The following is a 19,376-nucleotide window of genomic DNA, read 5'->3' on the forward strand; positions in this document are numbered from 1 at the left end:
CCTTCTCTAAAAATATTCTTTTTTTTTTTAGATCTGAGATTCTGAACAATATAATTTTCCTTCTCCTCAAAGAACTTCTTTTAACATATATGCTGGGCACATCTGCTAGCAATAAATATCCTCATTTTGTCTGAAAAAGTCTTTTTTTTTCTTGAAAGATAATTTTGTTGGCTATAGTATTAGGTTGGTTAACTTTGTTTCTTTCAACTTTAAATAATTCACTCACTCTCTTCTTGCATGATTTCTGACAAGAAGGCCACTGTGATTCTTATTCGCTTTTCTCTATAGATAGAATGCTTTTACCCCTGGCTTCTTTTAAGATTTTCTTTTTGCCTTTGCGTTTCTTAAGTTTGAGCATGGCATACCTACATGCTTGGTGTTCTCTGAGCTGCTTGGATCTGTGGTTTAGTTCTGTAATTCTTTTTAGGAAATCTGAAATTTTATCACTTCAAATGTTCCTTTTGTTCCTTTCTCTTCCTCTTTTTCTGGCATTTCCATTCAGTGCATTTACACTATCGATAGCGATTCCACAATTCTTAGATATTCTGTTCCCTTTTTTTTTCCATTCTTACTCTTTGTTTTTCAGTTTTTGGAGTTTCTGTTGACATACCGTAAACTCATGAATACTTTCTTCAGTAGTGTACTGACTACTGATGAGTTTTTAAAGATATTCTTCATTTCTGGTACAATGTTTTTTATTTCTGGCAATATTAAAATAATTTCTTAGCGTTTCAGTCTCTATGCTTCATTTACTCATCTCTTCATGTGTGTTTTCCACTTTTCTCATTAGCACCCTTAATATATTAATCACATGTAATTCAAACTTCTCTGATCATTCCAGAATGTTTGTCATATCTGAATCTGGTTCTGATGATGGCTCATCTCTTTCATATTGTGACTTTTCTTGCCTTTCAGCATGTTTTGTACTATTTTCATTGAAAGTTGGGCTTGAGTTATCAAGAAATAAAAACTGAGGTAAATAGATCTTGTGCATGTGTTTTTATCTTAATCTGCCTTGGAGTTGGGCTGGATTTAGTATTTGTAGCTGTAGGTGCTAGAGGCTTCAAATTCTTCAGGTGTTTCTGTTTTTATCTCCTCTGCGGCCCTGGAATACCTCTGAGAACTCTTCCTTAAGTAAAATGTGAATATTTTGTTCTTTCAGCTGTAATCTATTGTTGTTATACTGGGGCACATTGATGTGGTGGTAAGGTGGGGGTGGAGGGGAAGCACTCCATAATATTGTGATTAAATCTCAATTTTATACTGTGCCTCTGTACATGGTATGTGACCCTCACAAAGCCCCTTAGCTCTTTTTCCAACTAGGGAAGGCAGAAACACTGCAAATCATTGGAGTTTGGTAAATTTCCTTCTTGCAGTGGAGTAAGGCTGTGGAAATGCCTCTTCCCCTGAAAAGTAGTCATTTTTTATGACAAAGACTCTGGGAATTTTTCAAAATAGTTCCTTATCTCTTCTTGGCTCTTCAACTTGAGATCTTGGTGAGCTTCTTGGGGTAACAACCACAAGCGTGTCGTGGTTCTCATAAGATGATACTCCCTGCCTTCACGGGAATTTCCAACTCATCAAAGTTACCATGTAGTTCATACAATTTATGGCTACAGCAGCTTCTGCTGTAGGTCAGCAGATCTTGGCTGGTTGTAATTCTTTATATTTGTCTGTCTTCAGATTTGGGGGATAATTTTCTTTCCAACTTCAGTTCTCTGATAGTCCAAGAAAAGCTGCTGATCTCAGTTTGTTCAGTTCTTCTGCTTGTGGTAAGGATGTATGTGATTATTTCCAGGTCATTTATTTGTCAGAGATCAAACTAGAATATACTCAGATTTTACATGTAGGGACCTTCCATTTGATTGACCTCTGCTGTTAAACATCAGCATTGTATTTTTTAAATACTGTGTTCATTGGTACTCCCTGGTGACCATTACATATGTCATTATCATATTATATGTGTATATATATATATATATTCAAATTTGTCTTCAACTTTAGAAATTCTAAAGAATTTTGGCCCTAGTGTTCACATCTGTCTAACCAAGATGCCAATAATTAAAAACAAACAAACAAAAAACAGCAAGGACTAACTTAGAACTTGGACTATCAATAGGGTGACTTCAATTGTCTGACATTCAAATGAATTCCTAACATACCTATATGAGTCTGGAAACCTAATGAACTTATTCATTTCACTTTTCATTGTATGTTTAGAACTCCAAGCTAGAATTAACATCCATTGATAGAAAATCTCCCTGTGAATTCTGTGCTCTTCTACTAGCTCAGAAATTCTTTTAAAATTAAACCACACTGACAACTTAATCATGTACATATCTCATATAGCAGCTAATAATATACCTTCTACAAATTACATATTTAAAAAGGTTTCTGTAATGTTTAAATCTATGTAAAATATCCACAGAAAATATATTGGTCATACAAGTCAGAATACATAATTTTGTTTACTATCCTGCTACATAATAGAAATATGCTTTATGAACATCCAAATTAGGTGTGAAGCCAAATTAAAAACTCTTTTAAAGTTTTATTTTATTATTTGCTTTGTTACCTCAAAAATACAGCCAATATTTTGTTTCAATATCATACATATTTATGACTATATATGCTACTGATGATTCCATTCATAAAATCAAGTCCAAAATATTATACATTATTTACAAAACTATACAAAATTCAAAATCCCATTTTGTCTTCACCTCTCTAAAATTGTTACAATCTCTACAGAGATTGGGGTTTACATTTTAAAAGGACCAAATGATAATTACGAAAAAATGAAAAAATCCTTTTTTATACAAATTCAGACTCTACTATTCAAATATATTTATTTCCTTTAAGAAAAAAAAGATCATTATAGAACAAGAGAGTAAGAGAAGGAAAAAAGCAATAAACCTACTTTAGAAGTTATAATTTCACTATTTTAAGGGAGATCTGCATTTCATTTGATGTCTTAATCTCATTATTCACCAGTTCATTTTATATCATGTATTTTACTCGAACTCAACAATAAAGTAACATATTTCTTTGCTTTTTCAAAATTTGCCTATTTATCTACTAATTTGAAAACCACTAGAGATTTTAATATTCTAACATATTTAAAACACCAGAAAGAAGATAAAATATTGAAAATATCATATTATTTTCTATATAATTTGAATTAAATTTATTCTATGAAGAATGAATCAAATGATTGAATTTGTTAGTTTTTAGAAATGACCAATGCACTTATATATTTTTTTAACATGGAATACTTGAGAACTTAACAATATAACTGAAATATCTACAAGAACAATTTCCAATGAACTAAGAGTGTGATTTTATAATATAAACACAAAATATATTTATTTAAAATATTGGATTAGATATTTTGTGCCAGGTTTCTTTGTTATGTGTATAAATATTTGATGCTTTAAAATTTAGACACAGAAACATAACTGTTAAAATTATATACTTTATATCAAGAATGTTATAGAATTTTTAAAGAAAACTAATGAATATACGTACTAACACTATAGTTATTCAGGTGTGAATCTACCCAAATTGTTCTATGTTGGAAAATGAAACTGGCTTAAAGGCTAGAAGTAAAGAATACAACTCAAACAGTACATCTCAATATTTGCCATAACATACTGGGAATTAGATGACAGGAAAAGAAGTGGAGAGGAATAAACAAAGGACAAATTTAATAAGGTACACTTCTTTAAGAAATATTTTTCTTGAGATATTTTTGCACCATACAGTCCATCCAAAGTATACACACAATGGCTCACAATATCATCATATATTGTGTACTCATCACCATGATCATTTTAAAAACATTTGTACCATTCCAGACAAAGAAATAAAAAGAAAAAAGAAAAGCCCCATCCATCCAAAACCCCTTACCCCTCACTCTCATTGACTACTAGTATTGCAATTTACCCAATTTCTTTTACCCCTTATCTCCCTCCCAAATTTATTTATTTTTGTCTATATTTTTATACTCACTGTCCATATCCTGCATAAAGGAAGCATCAACCATGAGGTTTTCACAATCACACAGTCACGCTGTAAAAGGTATGTAGTCATTCAATTGTCTTTAAGAATCAAGGCAACTGGAATACAGTTCAACAGTTACAATTATTTCCTTCTAGCTATTATAAAATACTAAAAACTAAAAAGAGTTTTCTATTTAATGCATTGGAATAACCTCCAGAATAACCTCTTGACTCTATTTGAAATTTGTCAGTCACTGAAACTATTTTTTTCATGTCTCTCTTCCCCCTTTTGGTCATGAAAGTTTTGTCAATCCCATGATCCTAGATCCTAGCTCATCCCCAGGAGTGAAGTCCCATAGTAGGGAGTCAATGACTTCAAGTGCTGAGTTGGTTTTGAGAGAGAGGCCACATTTGAGCAACAAAAGAGGTTCTCTGGAGGTGATTTTTAGGCATAATTATAAGTAGGCTTAGCTTCTCCTTTACAGGAATATGTTTCATAGGGGCAAGCCCCAAGATTGGCCTATTAAGTTGGTTGTCCCCAGTGCTTGTGAGAATATCAGGAATTCCCTAGGTGTGGAAGCTTAATAGTTCCTCTTTTTTCCCTACTCCCTTAAGGGGACTTGGCAAATACTTTTTTGTTCCCTGCCCAAATAACTCTAGAATGTATCAGGGCATCACACTAATCTGTACAAATCAACAAGTGCTCATTCCTTATTCAAGATTCTATTTAATTATGGTGTTTGAATAAATTGCCCATACGTGTAAAACTAAATAGTGTTGGATTTCAGAAAAAGAATTCTAAGAGCAAAAAGAACTCTTGATGCAGAGCCCCCCTCTTCAGCATCCTTGGCAGGTCCAAGGACCCAGATATGAAACAATTGCCATACTAGCTAGTATTGTATCCTCCAGATGCTGCTGCTGGTAACACCCTCCCCTGCCAGCATCTCATCCTGCCTGATATATGCACCTGCACATCAAATGAGAATACCTCAGCAATCTGTCATACCCTAAATCAACAAGCCTCCATCCAACCAAGGAACAACACACCACCTAGTGGGCACTCTCCCTTCCTGGCATCACTTTCCCTTTAAAACATAGTTCCCAGAACAAAGAGTCAGAGCCATTTTTCTGACTTTGGCAGACCTTTGTGTTGGTGGCTCCCTTCTGCTTCATTCTGCTTTCTTTTCCCCAATAAATCTATTAATCTTTAACTTGCAGCCTCATGTGGAATCCTTAATGATCCTGTGCCTAGCATTTGATGCTGTGACTCTGATCAGAGGTCTAACTGAGGCTTTGCTTTCTAGCCCCTTGGGGCTATGAGTGCAGCCTTCTAGTGGACTCCATCCCCCAAAATGGCACATTCAGGCTTCCATGTGGCTGATGGCTTCAGTCTACAGGCTCAGACCATCTCAGTGCAACATGAGCTCACATCCACAGCACTCAAACATCTACAAATAATTCGGCCCTAGGTAAGTGATGCTTTCTGCCAAAATCCTCCCTTTGAGAGTTCTGTTTGGTGTCCAGGGGACACCAGCCCACCTCAGGGAGGGGATGGCATAAAAATCTGAGCTCAGTCCAAACTCTCTCATGTCAGGGAGCGTGGTGCTCAGGGAGCATCACTTCCCCATGCAGCGAAGTCACTTGAGGGACACCTTGAGTTCATGACTGCAGGCACTTTCTTGGTCCCCGGTGATAAGCCGGGGATGCTTGCTTTGTTGAGTCATATAGGAACATGGATCTGGGTTATTAGTTTCACTTAATTTTGTCTGGGGTCTAGGGAACATCCCAGACTGCCTCAGGGCAGTTTTCAGGGAACACCTCACCCCGCTTTAGCACAGCACTTCAACCTGGCAACCACAGCAAGCAATCAATCACTTCGCAGCAGCTCTAAAATGTCTCTTCCCCCCTGGAGTCTACTTCTCTTGGATGTTTATTCCATCATCTAAATAAACTCCAGTTAAAAGGGGAAATATAATCACAAAAACTCATTTTGCTTTACAATTCAATTTGGCCACAATATCCTTTAGAACAACAAAAACGCTGGCTGGAAAACAGCACTTTTAATTGGCAAACTCTCACTGAACTGTAAAATTTTATGTGGTATGATGGTAAATGGTCTGAGATTCCCTATGCCCTAGCCTTCTGGGCTCTTAAGTCTCATCTTCTCTGTGTCACTCTGTTGTAGTCAGACCAAATACTCCTCCACAAAAAGCCTTCTAAGCTTTCTACTTCCCCAGCAAAGGTTATTAACCTTCTCAACAAATCTCTTTAATGCTGACGAGTCTTTCTTAAAAACCTTTTTAGGTCTTCTGCCCCTCCCCTTAAGGACATGTCATTCAGTCACTTCTTTAGTCCTGCTAACCATCCACCCCCCCTACAAAGTCTAACAAATTACTGGTTAATTGTTAAACTAATGTAATAAATGTTTGTCTGTTTAACTGTTAATTAATGTATTCAGTGTGTTCTATACAAGATTTAAAGCCCTGGCCTAAATTTGTCTGTTAATTATACTCCTAAAAAATAAGTAATCTAACTATTAATTAATATTTAATAAAGTTAAATAAACCTGTTATAATGCTAACTGGTATGTTACCTGGTTATAGAAAAAAATAATGTCTGTTTTAAGCAGTTAATACCAATTTATTAGCTAGTGTGTTCAGTCTAATTATTAATTGGTATGTTCTTACATTTGTATTCATCAAATGTTCATAATTGGCTACTAATTATGAAAATTCTTTTAAAAGGAAAAACCCGAGGCCGTGTTAAAAATTAAGAAAACATTGGTTATAGGTTTATAAAAGTTTTATTTCTGTAACATAATTTGACCTATGATTTAAAATAAAATTACTATTATAGTTAAAGTTAAAGATATTACAGTTAAAAGCATTCTGCAGAAATTAAAAATGCGATAAAATAACACATTCAATCCTTTATTAGATCCTCTCAAAAATATTTCTGTGTTCCTGTTCTCCTTTTAAAGTAATAAATTTCCTATTTATGTTGTATGTATTTTTAATATATAGTCTCATACCTCTAAATAAGAGCAAATTAATTTTAAAAAATTCTTAAGGAGCTCTATTTAAACTACTTAAGCTTTAATCTTATCATTACTGTAAACAAAGGGGAACATTAAAAACTGCCCCTGGAATTTCCCTAAGGCAGCAGAAAGCTGCCAGGGAGCTGCCTCTAAAAGAAAAGCAACAACCTTTTCCAATGGCTCTGGTCACAACTTTTAATAAAATGAATTTAATAATTAAAAATAATTAGAAGAAAAGCATGGCAACTCTCAGGGTTCCATGGCCCTTACTTAAAAATTTCAAACCTAAAAGGCCTGGTGTCTTTCCGTCTGTGCAACCAATTGAAAAGTTTTCCTAAATTTAAATTTGGGATAAATTCAATAAAGCTCAGTATCGTTCCCAGAACTTAATAGTCAATATACTTTTGAAATTCTTCATAATTTTAAAATATGATCAAGACAATGGAGGGAGTTAAATAATTAATTTTTAAATTAAGCAAATGCAATTTTCTTCTGCTTAAATGTGTTCTCCTTGAGTTTGGATAAGCTTATTAATAAATAAACTAGTAATTGTGGGTACATTCTCAGAATTCCTCTTAAAGTAACCTAACAGGTTGCATAAACTAAGCAACGTACCTGGTAATAATAACATATATAAAATATAATAAAATTAAAACATGCAAATACCTCAAAATTGCATATTAATGTCTCAAATACACATTAACTAAAGCATTTTAAATATTTATCATTATTCAGACAACTTTAATTTTAATGGGAATTGCATGTGGTAAAATATTTGCTTGAAGTAATGACTTAAGTATAAAGGATATAAATAATGTGTTTTTATTAAAAGGAAAAAGAGAGAAGTTTTTCCTAAAATAAAACAAATGGCTATTACAGAATGAGGAAAATGTAGGACAAAGCCTGAATGGATATAATAAGTTGCTGAGGGTTTGTGAAAAAGAAAATTATGGTCAAAGTCAAGAAAGATTTAATAGGTCTTTCTATAAAATTAAAAAAAAGAACTTTAATATTGGATAATGTGCAAGACTAGGATTTAGTTCTCTGTCTGTTAAAGTAACAAAATTTTCTTGGACTAATGGCCTGTTTTAATAAAAAGTTACAAATGGTTTTTCTAGATAATCAGTGTAAAAGGCAAAAAAGTCTGTGTTTTATCAAAATAACTTCTTGTACTTTATGTTAACTTTGTCATGTCCTTGGCTGTGTAAAAAAAAAAGAATCATGTCACTGTTTAAAAAGGTTAACTTTTTTCCTCTGCTTTAATTAAAATAAAAAAACAAATATTATTTAATTATTGGCTCTAAATAATTATAAAAAGCTGTAAAAAACAAATTTATAAAATAATTATAAAAAATAAGGGGGTTTAAAAAGTGAATTCTGTCTATCATAATCAATGCTAACCAAAATTTAATAGGTCCGTTTATCATATATTTCAGAAAAGGAAAGCTCTTGTGTTAAGTATTCATACAAAACTAAAGTTAAGTTTTCTCTGTGTTCTATTAACATGAATTGTTAGTATGTTCTTAAACATAAAATATTATTTTAAAAAAATTTTTCTTAATCATCCAAGTACTCTGTCTAAAATATCTTACATCAGAATAATAACCGTATTCATGTTCATGTTAGCATTATTCTTTAATTCAAGAAGACAAGTCTTCTCACTGTTAGGGAAAAACTGTTACAAATAATTTGTTTTTTCACCTTGTATAAGTAAGGTGCTAAAATAACAATCTATTGCATAAAAAAATGTTTAGGAAGTATTACAATGGTTAAAAGGAATTTTCTATCTTAATAATTAAATGTAAATAAATATTCATAAATTTAAACATTGTATAAATTCCTAAAAATTTAAGAATACTCTCACTGTTGATATTATATCCTAAAACTAATCTATGTAATATTAAGCATAATGTTGTTAGTCATAGTTTTAATTATTCTAAAAAAGGCTGCAAATAAAGAAAAAAATAATCAAATTGTCAGTTGCACTGCTCTGCTCTAACACAGGTAGTGAAGCAGAACAGGGTCTCTGCTATAATTTATTAACATAAAACAGCTGTCCAATAATTTGTTTCTAAAAACAATTTAAGTAAAAATGCTTATAAAGATTAAAGCTTATATTATAAACTTTATCATCTTTAAATTCTAAGGTGCTTTAGTCTTATGTAGCCTAATAGCTCCCTAAAACTTAAAATATCTATATAACACCTAAAACTCAAATTTAGTTCTCCAGCTCTAAAAATTAGCATGGGTCCACAGAGCAATGGTTCAAGAATGAAAAATAAAAATCAAACTCCAATTAAAAATGCAAGAAACCTAATCTGGTTAAAACCAAGGTAAATTAATGTATATGGTAAAAATAATATTATCTGTATTATAAAGCTTTAACTTTTGTATAAGATTAAAAAAACATTTATTTTATCCAAAAGGTATTCTAACTTAATCTGTCTAATAAATTAAACACTCTAATTCAGTCTTATTTAATACAAAACCTGGAATAGGAACAAAATCTTAATGTTTTATACAAGTTAATACTTTATACTCTGCATTTCAGAATATTTGGGGCAAAAAATAAAAAGTGTCTGCAATGTCCCTTGGAAAACTGAGAAAAATAAAACTATTAGGAATTCCTCAGGTGGACAACCTTAATATTTTCTCAAGCAAGAAAAACCCTTAATAAGCAAAAGTCTCAATTTTCAGGCTTGCCCTTATAAAACTTATTTCTATAATAATAAACTAAATCTACTTAAAATTAGTACCTAAGAGACATCTCCAGAAAATCTCTGCTGATGCTCAAATGTGGTTTCTCTCTAAGGTAAACTCTAAGCTTCCCCGCAACATGGACCATAATTTCCAGGAGTGTAAGCCTGGCACTGGCAGCATGAAACATAGTGGGTACTGGCACTGCAGAACATAACTCACCCTAACACAATGAAACATAAACTCCAAGGATAAAACTAGCACTAACATCATGGATAAACTAACCAAAAGGGGGAAAAATAGAGTTCCAATGGCTAAAAATTTCAAATTGAGTCAAGACATCATTGGGGAGGTTACTCTTGTGTAAGCTTCAAATAAATATTACAAACTGCCACAATACAGCAAACCCCAACCAACAGTATTCCTAGAAACCCTAAAAAATATCCTATACTCTATAAAACTTTACTTACTAAATTTAATTTTCTGAAAACTTAAAAGCTCCAAATTGTTCCAATGCCAAAGGAGCTGTGAAACCTGAAGATGTTAACTCTCCAAGAATAACAACTAGTTTTATCATTAATCTCTTTACCTTTCTCTCAAATTTTCTTTCATTCTTCTCCACCCCTTTACAAGCTATACTGTTCCTCCTCATTGGACCTTTAATTATCCTCCTATTAATTTTCCTCCTAGCCCCCGCCTCTTACAATGTCCATCTAGATTTATTTTCAGGTCAATAGCAGCTGTAGACAACCAGCAAAATTCTGAAAACCTACTTCTGCTACAGCTGCTGTTGCAACAAAAACATTGCTACCAACCCATTCCAACAGAGAATGTCCAGAAAACCCAACTTTGCTCTGCTCAGCTGAAAGCAATACCCCCGTCAATTACACCCTCTTGTCCACAGGAAGTAGTCAATGAAAGAACACAATGCCCCTATTCCTTCAAAGTTGCTTTGACCTAAATTAAGGCACTAATCCAAACCAAACACCAATTTTATTCAATTTTATTCAAATAAAAAGGTAGGAATGTCGAATTTCAGAAAAAGAATTCTATGTGCAAAAGGAATTCTTGATGCAGAGCCCCGCTCCTTAGCATCCTTGGCAGTCCAAGGACCTACATATGCACCAATTGCCATAGCTAGTATTGTGTCCTCCAGATGGTGCTGCTGCTAACACCCTCTCCTGCCAGTGTCTCATCCTGCCTGATACATGCACCTGCACATCAAAGGAGAATACTTCAGCAATCTGTCATACCCTAAGTCAACAAGCCTCCATCCAATCAAGAGACAACCCACCACCTACTGGGCACCCTCCCTTCCTGGCATCACTTTCCCTTTAAAACATAGTTCCCAGAACAAAGAGTCGGAGCCATTTTTCTGGCTTTTGCAGACCTTCATGTCGCTGGCTCCCTTCTGCTTCTTTACACTTTCTCTTCCTCAATAAATCTATTAGTTTTTAACTCACTGTCTCATGTGGAATCCTTAGTGACCCGGTACCTAACAGATAATCTGTTACAAAAAATATAAATTTTGCACCAAATAAACATTTCTTCCTTTGATCTCACACAGAAGTTGAAACTTTAAAGCATAGACCATATCATCCTTTAACCTCTATTCTGATTCACCTTAGTCCTATCCAGATTGGTTTCACTCATATCTCTAGTTGAAGTCCGATCAATTTTTCCAACTTTTTAAGCAATTGCTGTGTGGGGTAATGCTGACTTTCATAGCTTCAGGACTCTAATTCTGAGTCTCAGTGTCACACAATACCTGAAGTTCCAGGGGATGACCAGATTATATACAAATAGCTCAGCATGTCAGAATTTAGCAATAACAGTTACAACTCCAGAATAGATATGATTGCTATAAGAGCATACAATCTAGGAACCTTTACAATACACCATAATGTGATAACCTATGCTCTTAATCTCAATTCTACTCTCACATCCTTTTGTCATTATTCTATACTGTTTTTCTTATCAATTGATGTAAGCCATATGTCCATTAAATATTTGCTACAGATTTTTTTCCAGCATGTGGCTGTGTGGTCAAGTATTGAATGAGTTATTGGCATACATTCTTTTTTCTTAATTTCTTCAAATGACGTAAAACTATTCAAAGGGAAAACCATAACATGGTATATTGCTTTTTTTTGATATATATAGCTGTAACATATATACCAGAAAACAAGAAAACACGCATAGTAAAGGAGTCCTACTTTTGCAATGTTTCTTTGTCTAATCTGAAGTAGCATGTTAACTATATTATCAACTCTGCAAATTAATCCAATCAGTTGAAGGTATTTAAGGAAGAAGACTCTTTTACTGCTTCTTCAGCCAGCAAGCCTCTCCTATGGAGTTCATCCAGAACCATCAGTGGAGCCACCAGCTTCACAGTCTGCCGTATAGATTTTGGACTTATCCATTCCCATGGTTGTGTGAGACACCTTTATAAATCTCATATTTACAGCTCTCTCCAGCTTGTTCTGTTTCTCTAGAGAGATTATGCATCTGATGTTGTTACTTAGAGGGGTTATAAAGGGCATTAACAGTTTGTTTGTATGGCTGGCTGAAACATGTCAAAAGGTGGCCGATATTACCTGAGGTTGAAATCCCGAAACTGCCCTGGTATAATGTAGATGAAGGGCTCCAGAGGCTTAGAGAGATTGGAATGGTAGAAGTGGATTTATCATGGTAGAAGTGGATTTATCATGGAAGACCTGCTCACACACCCCAGAAATATCCAGAGGACACATCTTTAATCAGAACCTTGAGAAATAAAATTACGAGACTAGCTCCATCATCCTTGAAGAACTCTGTAGTTGCCCTTCTCTGTAGGTCCTATATTACTGTAGGAACTGCTGCCACTGAGGTAGAATCCTTAAACACAATGGGGATGACAGGATTTTGAGTTGACAAAAGCTAATCACCATAGAAAAGGTGGGCATGGTCACCATAATGGACCATAATGGACAGCAGACTCAAAGTAACAGTCAAAATAAAATAATATTTCTCATAGAGACTTGTGGTGTTTGCTAGTAGATCACGGCATACCTAGAAATAAAATATATGAGCAGTCTACTAAATCCTGCTTGAGTTGTATACACAGAATAATTGTGTCAAGTAAACAGAAGTCTAATCTGAATTACAGAAACAGAGTGTCAGGGTCCCTTAATCAATTCTCAGATTTGAGACAGTTTACAGACCCAGAGCCCCTTGAATGAGGGGAGGGCCAGGTACACTTGAGGAAGGACCCTTTACCATTGCTTTAGAACATAGCTAAATTCTAAAGGACAAGACCAACCAATGCAAGGCCATTTGCAAAAACTGTGAAAGGAATTTTTTTCTTTAGCTACTTTGTTTCCGTTCGCACTTGGCACTGTAGGTTATCTCTGTCATAATACTATCTGGATAGAAATATAAGGAGCAGACAACTCAGGGATAAATCTCAGAGTTAACACACTAAAATGTTAATATGTGATGTTAAAATATTACAAGATGAAGAAAAATAAAGGAAATGGTGGCCAACTAAAAGGAACAAGGTAAAATGAAGAAACCATCAAAAGAGAAGATCAGAATTTGGACTTACCATACATGGACTTTACACCCTGGAGTGTAAACATCAGATTGGATCTGGCTGAGTAAACTCAAAGACAAGAAAACTGAAATGATTCAGGCTGAGGAACAGAAAAAAAAAAAAATAAATGAACAAAGCCCAAGAGAACTGCGGGACACCATCCAGTGTATCAACATACATATTATAGGAATCCCAGGAGGAGATGAAGGAAAGAAAGGGCAGAAGGAATACTCCCAGAGAAAATAGAAGAAAACATATTGTATTTAATGAAAGATATGAATATACATGTTCAAGAAAAATAATGGACTCATACAGGAAAAACTCAAGGAGAACCACTCCCAGACACATACTAATCAAACTGTTGAAAGCCAAGAATGAGGGAGTTCTAAATACTGTAAAATCAAAGCAGCATGTTATATACAAGAAAATCCCAATAAGATTCAGTGTTACTTTCTCAACAGAAATCATGCAAGCAAGAAAGTAGGGGTACAAAGTATTTAAAGTACAGAAAGAAAAAAAATTGTCTACCAAGAATTTTATGTCTGGTGAGTTTGCCTTTCAAAAATGAGAAAGAGATTAAGACATTCCCAGACAATCCCCAAACAAAAAACTGAATTTGTCACTACTAGATCTGCTAAAGAGAGTTCTTGAGACTGAAAGGAAAAGACATTAGAAAGTATATTAAAGGGGCACAGAGAAATAAAGACCCTAGTAAAAGTAGCCACATGAGTGATTATAAATGCCAGAACAATTATATTGTATTTTTGTTAAGTATTACCACTTTTTACCTCTTACAGCTTCTAAAATGCAAATGCATAAAAAGTAAAAGATACACAGTTTTGACCATAAAATGCAGAGATATCATTTGTAACAAGTACCACAAAAATGTGGGGAGATAGGAGGTATGGGAACAATGTATGTGTATGTTGCTGAACGTAAGTTGGTATCACACAAAATATGATTTTTATACATTTAGGATGTTAAATTTTAATGACAGATGGTTAAATGACAGCTACAAAGACAATATATGAAAATATATTCAGAAGGAAATGAGAAGGGTCTCAAAATGGTACAATACAAAAAGCTAAATTAATATGAAAGCAGGCATTGGTGGAAGAATGGAGGGTCTAAATGTTATAAGAGAAACACAAAAAAGCAAAATGGAAAAAGAGAGTCCTACATTATCAATAGTTATTTTAAATGTAAATAGTTATTTTAAATGTAAATGGCTTAAATTACCCCATCAACAGGCAGAGGTTGGCAGAATAGATAGGAAAAAAGCATGAGCCAATCCTATGCTATTTAAAAGACTGATGTCTTCAAATTCAAAGACATATGCAGGTTGAAAGTGAAAAAATGGGGAAAGTATACTAGTAACAGAAAGCTGGAGGAACTATATTCATATTAGATCAAATAGACATTAAGTCAGAAACTGTTATGGGGGACAAAGAGCATCATGCTAATGATAGAGGAGTAAATTCATCAAGAAGATGTGATAATTATAACAATTTATGCACCGAATAGCTGACTCAAATATAGGAAGCAAATATTGACATAACTGGACAGTTGACATTAATGGATTTCAATACACCACTTTCAATAACAAGTAGAACACCTAGACAGGAAATCAATAAAGAAATACAAGACTTGAAAGGCGCTCTAAACTAGGCAGTCCTAACAGCTGTGCACGCATTTCCCCCAACAGCAGCAGTACACACATTCTACAATGCACATGGATCATTCTTCCAAGTAGACCATATGTTGAATCACAAATCTCAATATTCAAAAATACTGTACCCAACAAGATACGCCTTCTCTGACAAATACGTGATTTTTTTTTGATGTACCCAAATAATTTATGGGTCAAAGAAGAAATCACAAGGGAAATTCGGAAACATCACGAGGTGAACGAAAATGAAAATACAGCCTAACAAACTATACGTGGTGCAGCAAAGACAGCGCTGAGAGGAAGATCTATCGCTCTAAAAGCTTACATTAAAAAGGAAGAAGGAGACTGCTTCACAAACGGCTGAGGCGACGCTAGACTTCGAACGGCAGTGGCGGAAACTACGCTGGAGCATGCGCAGCCGCGACGTTCGCGACGCAAGCGGCTAGGGGGAGGGGAGCGCCGCGAGCAGGGCTGCGCAGGCGCGCAGGGGCCCAGACGTGCCCTGCGTCTCCACCCGTGCGTGCGGGAGCCAGAGGACGCGCCGCCCAGGTATGGCTCCCACTTAAAGGCACAGACCCTGGAGCACTGGGCCTGGGCCCGATGCGGGGCGGAGGGTGACTGAGGGCTGAAAGGGAAGTGAAACCTGGGCGAGCCGGGGCGGCCGGGAGGGCGGGTCGTCGGGCTGAGGGAGCCGGAACTGCGGCGCTGGCGACCGTGGCCCGGCGGGCAGAGAGGCACGAGAGTGGCGGTGCGGCCGGGTCGTCTGGCTCCACGTGCTGCTGGGGCTGGTGCTGGGTTTCGCGCTGGCCTGGCGGCTCGTCTTGCCTCACACTTTGGATCTGAAGTGGATGGGCCTTCAGTGCCACCCGGCTGGGCCGGGGATGGCTTTCTGGGTCATCGGTGGGCCCTTGGGTCGAACTCTGACCTCAAGGCCCGACAGCCAGGATGGCTGCTTGGGCGACAGGAACTTAATGGTCATGGGAGTTATGACTGCCCAGAAATACCTGCAGACTCTCCCCGTGGCCGCCAGTAGAATGTCGTCAGAGACAGTTCCTGGGACAGGTGAATTATTCCCCATGAGGGCCCAGACGTCTTGACAGCCATCTCTGTAGTGTGCTTTGCGAGTGGATGACTCCTTTCAGTCCCAGAAGAAGCCCTTTATGATGCTCAAGTACAAGCGTGAGCACGGCCTGGACAAGTGTGAATGGTTCATGAGAGCAAACAATTACATCAAAGGAGATGGTCTGGAAAATGGCCTGAGGAGTATGGATAGTAGTGAGCCCCTCTTTTTTGGGGGTAGACAGAACTGAGCACCACAAAAGAAAAGGGAAGACTACTTCTGGACCCTGACAAGAACTTCTGCATGGGGAGGCTGGTATGATCATGAGCTAGGAGGTGCTTCAGAGGATGGTGCCACACATTGGAAAATGTCTCCAAGAGATATACACCACCATGAGGATATGGAGGTAGGAAGATGCGTCTGGAGGTGTGCAGAGGTGCAGTATGTCTGGTCCCATGAGGTGCAGCAGCTGTTTTTATGAACTGAACAAAAAGGGGTTACATTAAAGATCATCATAATAGTGAAATTCAGGGAGCCATCATATTACACCCCAACAGAAACCCACCCTACCAGTACCGACTTTGCAGCTGTATGCTGGATTGCAAAATGGCTTGGTTATGACACAATACAGCTCCGTAATGAAATGATGAGTTGTCACTGGATTGACCTTAACAGACCCAGCAGTAAATTTCAAAAAGAATTTGGCAGTATCTCTCTTCCATGTTTTCTCTATAAAGGATAAAATATTAATATATAGAATGCCAAAGAACAATTACTGTAATAAATATAATGCATGCAAGCTTAAAGAAAAAAAAAACACCTCTGTGAAAACATTGGAGAAAAACTTGTACCTGGTTTTGTTCACTTCATTTTTCCTGTCTGTTATGTTGATGGAGATGACTGTTTCAGTCTTTAATTATTGCTTTGTTTTCTCCTTTGTATCTAAGGGTTTTGAATATATTTAATATCCATTGTTTTGTCCTCGCCCATTTCTGGAGTACTTGTTAGTTATTAGTGTTTATGTCTAATGGGAGTGTACATTCACTGTTTAGTATCTTTACTTTAAGTAAATTGATCTCTAAAAATTTCCTTTTCAAAGTGCTCCCCACCTTAATTTTTACTTTCCTAACAGATTTACTAAATATTGTGTTCTTGACAGTTTTGATGCTCTCATGTTTGGGGGAACAAAAGTAAAATGAATCTGTCACTACATCAGAAAGTTGGTTTTGAACTCACAGATCAAGTGTGTCTTAAATCTTTTTAAATTTAGATTTCAAATAATGATACAATTGTCATTTTAATATATCCCATTGGAGATCTGCTGATTTGTAAATAGCTTATTGCTCATTTGAGGAAATAAGCCAGTGAACAATATTTTCTATTGTAAACAAACATAAAAGTTGAAGATAACCAGAGAAAGAACAGAGGAAAGGAAGCTTTCTCCTGGGGGGTGAAACAATTGCAAAACTAGAGGAATTTTAAAACATGTACTGCATACCCAGGGCAAGAATCAGATGAAGAAGAGCTGAAAAAATCTGATCAAACATGGATATTTCTAAATGTCTAGAATCAGTTGAACCAAGTCTCAAAGAAGAGTTTTTAACTAAAAGCCAAATAGCAATAAAACCTGTGACAGACAGAAACTGACCTTCAGTTTAAACTTATCATAATAATCAGATGCCTAGACATCACTAGAATATCACAAGCCATACTAAGAAACAGGAATATGTGGCCCAGTCAAGGGAACAAATTAAAACATCAGAGGAGACGTAGCATTTTGGAAAAATTAATCAAAGAAGTTCAGGTAAATCTCCTGAATCATTTCAAGGAGATGATGGAAAATATGGCTGTTCTAGTTTGCTAGCTGCTGGAATGCAATATACCAGAAACAGAATGGCTTTTAAAAAGGGGAATTTAATAAGTTGCTAGTTTACAGTTCTAAGGCCGAGAAAATGTCCCAATTAAAACAAGTCTATAGAAATGTCCAATCTAAGGCATCCAGGGAAAGATACCTTGGTTCAAGAAGGCCAGTAAAGTTCAGTGTGTCTCTCCCAAGTGGAAAGGCACATGGCGAACACATAGTTTCTCTCTCATCTGGAAAGGCACATGGTGAACATGGTCAGGGTTCCTCTTTCATGTGAGAAGTCACGTGGCGAACATAGCGTCATCTGCTGTCTTCTTCTCCTGACTTCTTGTTTCATGAATCTCCTCAGGAGGCATTGTCCTTCATCTCCAAAGGATGCTGGTGGGTGGACTCTGCTTCTTGTGGGTATATCATTCTGTTCTGCTCTGTCCGAATTGCCTTTTCTCCAAAATGTTTCCTCTTTTATAGGACTTCAGAAACTAATCAAGACCCACCTGAATGGGTGGAGACATGTCATCATCTAATTCAGTTTAACAGTGATTCTCGATTACATCAGATCTCCAGGGAGATGATCTAATTATAGTTTCAAACATATAATGCTGAATAGGGATTAAAAGAAACGGCTGCCTTTACAAAATGGGATTAGGATTAAAACATGACTTTTCTAGGGGGCATACATCCTTTCAGACCAGCACAATGGCTAAAGAAATAAAGATAGGAAGATATTGGGTGAGCATAAAGAAAAATTTGAAAGTATGAATAGAAAAATATCAGAAATTATGGGAATGAAAGGCAAAATACAAAGGATTAAAAATACATTAGAGGCATATAATAGATTTGAAAAGGAAGAAGGAAGAATTAGAAGATAAAACAAACAAAATCTCACCAACAGAAGAACAAATAGAGAAAAGAATGGAAAAAAAAAATGTACGGGGTCTCAGAGACTTGAAGGATAACATAAAGTACACAAATATACATGCCATGCATGTTCCAGAAGGCGAAGAGAAGGGAAAAGTGGCAGAAAGTATATTTGAGGAAATAATGACTGAAAATTTCCACACTCTTATGAAAGGCGTAAATATACATATCCAAGAAATGCAGCATACTCCAAACAGAATAAGTCCTAATAGATGTATTGTGAGATGCAAACTAATCAGAATGTCCAATGCTAGAGATAGAGAATCTTGCAAGCAGCAAGAGAAAAGTGATTTTCCACTTAAAATTAAGTGGCGATTTTTCTTCAAAAAGCAGAGAGTCAAGAAGGCAGTTGTATGATATATTTAAGGTACTGAAAGAGAAAACTTCCATTCCCCAAATTCTTTATCTGGCAAAACCGTCCTTCAGAAATGAGGGGAGTTGGGTATGAGGGTAGTTCAGTGGTAGGATTCTTGCCTTCCATGTGGAACGCCCAGGTTTGATTTCCAGCCCATGCACTTCCCCAAAACAAACAAAAACAAACAAAAATTCAACAAAC

At 35.9% G+C, this 19,376-nt stretch overlaps 1 protein-coding gene and 1 pseudogene across 2 annotated transcripts in view; one reads left to right on the top strand and one right to left on the bottom strand.

Moving 5' to 3' along the window:
• Positions 1-15,392, bottom strand: part of LOC143669763 (disintegrin and metalloproteinase domain-containing protein 20-like) — a 74,470-nt pseudogene extending 59,078 nt beyond the window's left edge. Inside the window, exons 1-2 of the transcript XR_013169048.1 lie at positions 15,304-15,392; positions 4,012-4,118 (exon numbers count right to left, since the gene is read on the bottom strand). The product of XR_013169048.1 is annotated as a disintegrin and metalloproteinase domain-containing protein 20-like (transcript). The remainder of the gene's footprint in view (positions 1-4,011; positions 4,119-15,303) is intronic.
• A 428-nt stretch (positions 15,393-15,820) lies between these two features.
• The window catches only part of LOC143669761 (disintegrin and metalloproteinase domain-containing protein 21-like), a 62,614-nt gene continuing 59,058 nt past the window's right edge, over positions 15,821-19,376 (top strand). Inside the window, exon 1 of the mRNA XM_077144354.1 lies at positions 15,821-16,444. The gene's annotated coding sequence lies outside the window, so the exon portion shown is untranslated. The remainder of the gene's footprint in view (positions 16,445-19,376) is intronic.

The sequence above is a fragment of the Tamandua tetradactyla genome, chromosome 26 (genome assembly GCF_023851605.1).
Source record: "Tamandua tetradactyla isolate mTamTet1 chromosome 26, mTamTet1.pri, whole genome shotgun sequence".
NCBI classification, from domain to species: domain Eukaryota; kingdom Metazoa; phylum Chordata; class Mammalia; order Pilosa; family Myrmecophagidae; genus Tamandua; species Tamandua tetradactyla.